At 56.8% G+C, this 9038-nt stretch overlaps 1 long non-coding RNA gene across 1 annotated transcript; it reads right to left on the bottom strand.

Moving 5' to 3' along the window:
- Positions 1–7762: 7762 nt before the first annotated feature.
- Positions 7763–8676, bottom strand: LOC140697188 (uncharacterized). The gene is made up of 2 exons (XR_012074035.1): positions 8590–8676; positions 7763–8066 (listed from the first exon to the last, which is right to left on the bottom strand). It is a non-coding gene; the product is annotated as an uncharacterized lncRNA (long non-coding RNA).
- Between the last annotated feature and the right edge of the window lie 362 nt (positions 8677–9038).

Below are 9038 nucleotides of genomic sequence, written 5' to 3'. Positions count from 1 at the left end.
TACCTCATGTAAATATATATATATATATACACCCAACACAAGACCCACAGCCCTGGACAAGGCCCAGCCCCCGAAGCAGGCACGTGGGCCAGAACCCATCCTAAGCCCCCGGCACTCTGACCCCATAGGGGCAGCAGGGGTGAGGAGGCCCATGACGGGGGACGAGGGGTCTTCAGCTCCCCCTGATAACTCCTTTAGGCGAGAACGTGTTTTGAAAAACCACGAAGGCAGAGGACAGTGATAACCATGGTTGCTCCGAATCCTGGGGCCCGTGAGGAAGATGATGGCAGTGACTGTGGGAGGCACCCAGGTGCTTCTCAGGGCCACCTGGCGGCCTGTCGTCCTCTCTAATCTTTGCCCGCACCCCCACCAGTCACACATCGTCACCCCCAAGTTCCCCAGAAGGAAACTGAGGCTCAGGGAGTCAGGCGACTGGCCCTGGGCTGCCCGGCTGCGGAGCGCAGACGCCCCCTCTTCCCTGGGCAGGCGTGTTCCACCTTCCAGGCTCCGAGCCGCTTGCATCACGCTGCCTGGGGAACCAGGCACGTCACCCACGGTGGGGACAGCAGAGAGCAGTCCAGAGACACGTGCCCTGATGTCCTCCGGCCTGGGGGCCAAAGCTGCCCCTCTGCCCGGCACCCCAGCGCTCCTCCCCAGTCTCCCCGTGCCCCGCTGGCCAGCCCTGGGCCTGGAGCCCGCTCCTCGGGCTCCCGCCAGTCCCCTCAGCCTCTCCAGGAGAATCCTCATTCCTCCAGAGCTGCAGCGCCCACACCGCCCCTATCCCGGGCTTTCTGCGCGACGTCTGCCAGGCCCTGCAGGAGAGGAGCGGTCCCTACACGCCTTGGGCATCTGCAAGATGGAAGGAGGGTCTGGACAGAGAGTGTGACTCTTTCAAGCAGAATGCAAGCATGTCCTTGATGAGCCCCGCGCTTCTTTGACGCGGGCTGGAACCAGCGTGCCCGGTGCCTCCCGCGGCCTCTCCTGCTGAGGGCTCTTCTCAGTTCAGGGGAAATCAGACTGACGTGCACCATCTCTCAGGTTTGCAGACACGCACGGTGATGCAGGTTCTTTCTCAGGCTGAGGTCACACCTTATCCAACCCCAACGTGGTCCAGAAGCTCCCACCGTGCTGTGATCTAGTACCAGCCCCGTGTGCTTTGAACTCGAGGGCCGAGGTTCCCTCCCACCTCTAGACTTTGCTCATGAGACCTCTGTGGCCCAGTGTCTTCTCCTCCAAGAAGCCTTCCTGGATGCCTAGCGAGGGTGGTGGGGGGTAACCCCTTGCTGTGACCCCTGAACACCCACTCGTCGCACTGTAATGTGCCTCCTGGACCAGACGGGGAGCTCTGTGTGGGCGTGATGGGTCTTGCTTCCTCATGGATTCCCAGAGTCCAACACAGTCCTGCGCTGTGAGAGCTGCGGGGCGAAGGTGTGGTGAACAGGGGACTCTGGTTCTGAGAGGTCAGTGAGAGGGCCTCCGCAGCTGTCGGGCCTCCTCCCTGGTCTCACTGCCATGGAGACACTGGACCTCAGGATCTTCCTCCACCTCACACAACGGGCTGCAGCCAGATGACCAGAATCGGTTCCTGCGGGGGCCACGCAAGTACCTCCTGCTCTCTGCAGGAATTTGAGAGCGGGTCAGAGTTGGGCGATGGCTGTCCGCACCCTGACCCATGGTCCCCATGTGTCCCAGCCCACCGCAGTGCCTCCTCCCCTAGGGCTCTTTCAGCACAAACACCCCCCCGAAAAAAGAGCCCAGTTTGTCACTGGAGTAGAGGCCAGCCCAGGCAGTCTTCCCAGCTGGTGGGACAGCTGAGAAGGCGTGCTGAGTCCCGGGTCTGCCGAGGAAGGGGAGGGTGTAAAGGGGCAGAAAGAGCACGTCCGGCGTAAACTTGCCGGACTTCACCCGCGAGTGTCTCTTTATCGTCCCATCTCCGGCAGCCCCTCACAGCGGGCTGGCCACAGTAAAAGAACTGGCTTCTTGAAGCCTCAGTTTTCCCCATGAGAAAGGCGTCCGTGTTCCAGCTGTCTGGCACATGGGAGGCACAGTCAGTGTGATTCCTGTGCCCCGCCACCTCCCTCCCCTTCTTTTCCTTCTTGAAGGCAGCTTTTGTCCACAAGCCTTTCTTGATCATGTCCCCCTCTGTCCTTGATCACGTCCCGGCGTCTTTGCCAGGGGACAAGGCTGGGCGGGGCTCCCCCTCACAGAGCCCCGGCTCTCCCAGCCCCCCTGGCCCACACTTACCACCGGGCTCTCCCCGCCCTGGGGCACCTCTAAACAAGGGAGGCACATTCCAAGGGAGAGCTGGCCCATAGCCCCCGCTAGCCCCACTGGGCTCCTGGGCCCCCTCGCGACCTCTCCTCTGCACATCCCCCTCCTCGGGCTGTGGACACGCTCTTTCAGGCTGGCCCTGGAATGGCATGAGGCACAGTTGGTCATTTCATCCAAAGTGGCTTCTGAAGTGCGACTGAGTCGGGGCCAGGGAGAAGAAAGAAGGGTCTCTTTTTTTCACTTCAGAGGCTTTGCCCACCAGGGGGACAGGTATGTGGGTCGCCTTCCGGGGGTCCTCCCGGGATCACCTGCACTTGTGGGAGTACTGACCCCACCCTTGTTGGTTTCAAGGCCTCATTAAAGAAATGGAAAACCCATCCATCCACCCTGCACAGAGCTCTCAAAGCCACCTGCGCCAGGTGTAGGGACAGAGGTGGGCATCACAGTGCTGGCCCCTACCTCGTGGAGATGACCTATGAAGGGGCCGAGGAAGGATGTGAATCGTTGCCCTTGTGATAAGGGCTTTAAAGGACAGATACAAAAAATTTCTGATCAGGGGGTTTCAGGGAAGGATGCCCAGAACAAGTGACAATGACAGTGAAACTCACAGGATAGGCAGCGTAGGAAGAACTGGAAGGGGCAGAGCAGAGAGGTGAGACTGTTCCAGGACAAAGGAAGGGGACATGCGAAGGTCCTGAGGTGGAAGAGGGAAAGGGGCTGAGCCAGGCCGTGTGGGTGTGACCGCAAGGGAAGGGGCAGCAGATGGTCCACAGCTGGCCACATCAGCCTTGGCAGGTCTGCCCGGGAATTGAGCTTTTCATAGACCAGAGTTTGGAATTAGGAGCTGTGTTCCCCAAGCGATGCTGTTAAGTCCTTGCTCGTCTCTCTGGGTCTTGACGGACTCGTGGGTTGCTCAGACATGAGCACAGTAGCTGTGTCTATCCTGCAGAGGAGGCTCCGAACTTAAAATATGCACTGTCAGCCCCGGGAAAGGAAGCCAATCTGCCAACACCCACATGGCAGGGAGGAGCGGGGTCCCCAGGGAGGGAGCCCCAGAAGGTGCCAGAAGGAGTGCAGAGTGGCCCAAGCACCGCTCGGATCCTGGCTCAGCCCTATTGGTTCATTTCTCTCAGCCTCGGTCTCCTCATCTGGAAAATAGGGACGATGACAGCTATCATGTTGCTAGGACTAGTCATGAAAGAGAAAAGGGTTTGCCTGCAGTGCGGTGAAGTGCCCGGAGCGGTGAGGAAGCACAGCGTTTAGCCCCGCAGATGGAGGAGCGGCGCCCAGCTGCGGTCCAGGCAGCGCCGTATCCCGGCCGCCCTCCGGTCCCTGGCAGCTGGCGGATCACGCTCCTTGTGTCTTCCAGGGACACGGCTACAACCACAGCCCATCCCGGAACCACACCCCAGTCTACGCCTGAAAAGACAGCCTCTGATGAGAAAGTCTGGGGGACCTAGTGATCCTTCCTGTGCCCCCAGAGTCTCAGACTTGGCCCTTGGGGGAATCTTGGGCTGCCTCCCCCTACCCAGCACAGGGGACACGTGTAGACTCAGTTCCTTCCTGTGCTTCCCTGAACACACTCGAATCTGGCCATAGCTTTCTCCAAAGCATAGCTAACCACTAAGGGAGGACTACTCGGGGGTCGAGACTTTATCCTGGGGCAGGGGAGACCTGCTGAGGGATTTTAAGCAAGGAAATAATATAAGAGGACTGTGTTTTAAAGAGAGTCCTTGGAGAACACTGAATCTAGGACAAGACTCAATCTGGCCCTCGGAGAAATGGCCTAGAGAACCAGCTTCTGAGCTGCGTCATTCGGAGCTTCAGGAAACTCATGAAATGCTGACGGGCCACCTCTGTTTCAAGCCCTAAGCCAGATATGGGGGCTTTCTCTGTGAACTTGCAGAGATTTTGGACAAGTCTGTTGTTTCTGCCTGTCCACTATCCACTCCCTGTTTGTATCAGTCAACCTAGACTGGGTGGGGCTGTAGTAACAAATGACCCCCAGGCCTCAGTGACTTACAATGGCAAACGTCTATTTCTTGCTGCTATTTCACGTAGGCTTCAAGCTGGCTGTGGCTCTGTTCCAGCATCTTCTTCACTCTTGGATGCAGCCTCTGTGTGGGACAGCACCTCGTAGAGGCAGAGGGAGAAGACGAAGGGGGCTGGCGGAAGCCTGTAGTGTTAAATCTCTTAGAGCTTCTGCTCAGACACGGCACACGTCACATCTGCTCACAAGCCGTGGACCAGAGCAAGTCCTTCGCCAAGCCCAAGGTCAGGGGGAGGGGAAGCATACTCCTCCCGTGGCAGGCTCCGCCAGTCCGGTGGCACGGGAGGGAGGAAAGAAGAATGATGACAGTCTCCCACCCACTCCGTCTGGTAACTCCTCCACCATAGATGCTGGTTCAGAATGGGTGTATGGCCCAAGCGAGGCCAACTGAGTCAACGAGATTTGTTTTCTAAGCCTTTCATTAGGGCTGAAGAGAAAGGGAAGTGTTTATTCCCATTGGCACTTCTGCAAAGTGAGCCTGGAGCTTCCAGAAGTCATCCAGGAACCACGTGGGGACGGTCTGCCTGAGGATGGAGGCCTCCCAGAGTCAGCAGGAGCAGGGCCAGCTCCCAGCAACGTCACCTGAGCCCCTGCAGCTGCCTGTGGAGCAAGCGGCCCTTGGTCTGGTTTGGTTATGAGAATCTGTTCAAGCCATTGGCACCGGGTTTCTGTCACTTGCCACCAAGAGTCCTGATGAATACAACCTAATCAGACCCTCTCTTTGACCATCACAGCCGAACCTCCCTGAGGGTCGCTCTGCCTCAGTAACTAAACATAAACTCCTTAAGGACAGAGACCCATAGCGCACATTTTGAATCACCCTGAGTATTTAACACACTCCTAAGCGCACATCTAGGGTAGAAGCACTTACTGAGCCCTTATTCTGTGCCAGGCATCGTGCTGGGTGCTTTTACATGTCATACACCATCCCAACTTTTTTTAAAATTATTTATTTAGTTAGTTATTTTTAAGGAGCTGCTGGGGATTGAACCAGGACCTCACACGTGCTATAAATCCCTCCCTCATAAATCCCAACCGTTGAGGAGCCCCATCAGATAAATATTACTGTCAAGATTCAAACTGATTAAACTCCCCATCCAAGTTGCACCCAAGTCAGTAACAGCACTGGTGCTGGAGCCCACATTTGCCCCTGCTGTTGGCAGTATTGTCTCCTGGAGCATCCAGACCACCTCCCACTGCTCCAGTTAAAGGTTCTGACTGCCATTAAAGGGGACGTGTCACTTGTCTCCAGCCCACCTGCTTGTGACCAGGGTTGGCGAGATGGCCTGTGCTCAGACCAGGGCCAGGTCTGGACTCTGTGGGCAGCAGGAGAGTCTCTCTGTCTTGGCTCAAAACCCCAGGGCTCCCCCCCTGATGTCCAGCCCAGCCTTGGACCTGACCAAAGCCCAGTGGACCCGAAAACAGGCACCAGAGGCCGTAGCCACTCAGTTCAACCGTCTCCAAAACCAGCCCACCTTCGGGCCAGCCTTCTGCCCCTCTTCCCGTAGGTCTTATAGGCCAAACACCTCCTGCCAAAATTCCAAGCGTGTGCCATGACCTGAGCTGTGTCCAAGCTGCCCCGAGTCCTCTGTCTTCCTCGAGCTCCATGTCCCCAGCACCCAGCCCTCCTACCCTGAGATTATTAAATATAACCCCCATTTGCAGGAAATATGCAAAAACTGTTTATCTTTGGAAACTAAAATATATGAAACTGAGTCATCAGGCAAATTATATGCATCAGTAAGTGATAAATGTTCAGGGCCAGCAATCCTGAAATAGCGCATGAAAGCCTTTTTGCGACTCCTCTTTCTGCCTACAGAGCACTTTTGAGCAAAGTTCATCACTGGCAGTACAAAGTCAAGCCCCACGGAACCTTTCCCACTGGTCTTGTCAGCTCAGAGGATGCTGGGGGCTCTCAGGACAGAGAAACTCGCTGGGCCACTGTCCCAGCCCCTCTCTCCACCCCAGAGCAAAGGCTGTCTTGACATCTCGTTGCTCCAGATACAACCCCAAGACTTCTGCGGTTTGGCAGCTTGGGACTGGAAAGAATTTCAGTAAAAAGCCCCTTTCCCCAGCATCTTCCCAGTACAACAGCCTGAGGGGCGGGCCACCAATGGCAAGTCCTCATTCAGTATGGCCAGCGAGGTCCGGGCAGACAGGGGCAGCTCAGGGCCCTGTCCTCCACTGCTCCTCTTCACTGAGACCCCAAGAGGGACCACAGCTCCTGGCAACTTCCCCCTCGTATCAGGTCCCCCTCCATCTCATCCCATTCGCCACCGACATGCACATCCACTGCTTCCTTCCCCTCCCCCCACACCTCCTGACCACATGGGGTCCCTGCAGATACAACATGAAGCCTTGGGCCACACTGGGCTGGACAGTGGGAGTCCAATTTCCAGTCCTGCTCTTCCCCAACCCCCTACCTGATCTTAGTCCTTCCCTGGGCCTGTTTTTACGTCTCTAATCCAAGAGTCTCTAGTCTAAAGTCCATTGGTCCATGATGGATTTTCTCATTCTGAACAACTGCTTGGGAGAATCCAGTCACTCATATAGACGCTCATTTATTTATTCAACAAACCACAGTGGGACATCTCTTGTGTGCAGGCACTCTGCTAGGCCCTGGGGCACTGGAGGAATGGCGACAAGGTCCCACCCTGGAGCTGCTGGCCATCTGGGACCAGAAGCACACCCTGGGTTGGGTGCCTGCTGAACCATGAAGCAACATGCCGCCCTCTGGTCCCAGACTGGGTCTCAGCTCCACCCTATGGCCTTATTTGCCAGAGTTCTGCGTGGAGAGGTTAGAATTTTTGTTGAGCATAGTGGTTAAAACCTTCACAGAACTAAGTTCCAATTCAGATGCCCTCCCTCATCCTCTTTTCCCACCTCAGCTTTTTTGCCTGAAAAAGCAAATAATAAGGAACAATCTTACCAGGATACCTTGGGGATTACGGGAGATCTGAGTAGTACTTGGCACACAGTAGGCAGTTAGTAAATGCCGCTTGCTGTCATTACTAAGGGAGTACCTCCCACCCCGCTGCTAATGCCGGGCCACGCTGAACTTGCCAGAGCCACACAGGTGTGGTTTCCACCAACTCAGGCGTGGTGTCAGTTTTACTCTCAGCTGTCAGAGCCCAGGACGACCTCTGCTGTCCTCTGCGGTCCTCCATCCCTCCCACCTGGCTTCCGTTCCTGCCCTATCACCATGGGGTGATCAGACTTCGGCCTTGCTGTCCTCATCTGAGACATGGAGCTGGTGCCACACACACCCCACTCAGGGCTGCCCCGGGGACCAGGTATGATGGCGTCCACAGGGCCTGTCGTAACCATGAAGGGTTTCATGGCTCAGGGTCAGCCTCCCATAAAAGCAGAAAGTCACTCTTCAGTGCAGGACCAGCTGGGATGCTTTGGGCCACAAGTAACTGAAACACAGACTCAAAGAGGTTTAAACAATAAAGAGATTCATTGCCTCACATACAGAGGACCCTGAGGTGGCACCAACTTCAGACGTGGAAGGTTGGCTGACCAGCTTCATTGTCGAGGGGAGTGGGAACCTCGGACCAAATCACAACTCACAAAGCCAAGGCCGGGTGGAGGAGGTTGGACCCTGAACAAATCAGACTCTGCCCGCGGGGAGGGAGTGGGGGTGATTCAGAGCAAGCCCGAGTGCCTGCCTGCTCACAGCTGCTCACACAGGAGCCTTGAGTGTGAACATTTCCATCCACATGCGAAGCCTTCTAAGCATTTCCTAATGGAATGGAGACAATGAGTAGCAAGAATGAGTAAACCCTTGACGGGAAGGATGCGTAGCCCTGTCCCTGGGCTTTCCTCCCAAGAGCCAGGGGCTCACACTGACTCAGACTGAAGCAGCCCCGGGCGGATTTACTGCCCACTACCTCCATCCCCACTGGGACTCTTGGTCTGGCAAGTTGCTCTAGAAAATGCCGAAGATTGTCTGCATGAATCCTCCTCCTCCAGCTCAGGAATTACAACTCACTGGGAAGGGGTGGGGAGCAGAGGAGACCAGGACCTCCAGGACCCTCCCCAGGACACTCTCAGCCTCACACCCTGACTACGGTCCCTCTAAGCAGGGCGCTGCAAAGGCCTCACTGGAATTACAGACTCGGCGAGAGGGAGGGTTCATCACAGCTTGGCTGCCAGGGCCACACGGCGGGGCAGGTACCGGGCCCCGACTTGGCCTCAGGGAACCCCACCCCCAACCCTGCCCGACCATCATTAACCGGGGCAGTCCTGATGCCCCTGCCACGGACCCCAACCACTGCCAGCGAAGACTCTGGCTCTGCACTTGGCCCCCAGCAAACCATCTGGACGGCTCTAGGGCCGGGCACCCAGCAAGGGGCCTGGTGCCTGTTGGTTGTCGTGGTTACAGGAGCCACAGAATCCCGCGGGCAAACGTGGACCACAGCCGAGGTGTGCTTCCGAAGGGACCAGCTCAGCATCAGTCCCAGAGGTGGAGGAAGTGAGGCCAAGTTAGGGGCAAGGAGTCAGGGGGAGCAGGAAGATCAGGTCCCCAGGATATCCCAGCTTCCAACCACAGGGCAGTGGACACACCCCATTTGTAACTGCATATTACAGCACTGTGGTAGCCACATCGAGGCCAGTCGGCCCTCTGTCGTTCCCTCTTCTCCAGAAGTGGCCCCCAAAGCAGGGGCTGACCCAGAGTGGCCACCTTCCATGCCGCCCACGCCCCTCCCCAATG

Source organism: Vicugna pacos, chromosome 6, assembly GCF_048564905.1.
Source record: "Vicugna pacos chromosome 6, VicPac4, whole genome shotgun sequence".
Lineage (NCBI taxonomy): Eukaryota > Metazoa > Chordata > Mammalia > Artiodactyla > Camelidae > Vicugna > Vicugna pacos.
The sequence above is the reverse complement of the archived record's forward strand: the minus strand, read 5'-3'. Positions and strand labels throughout refer to the sequence as shown.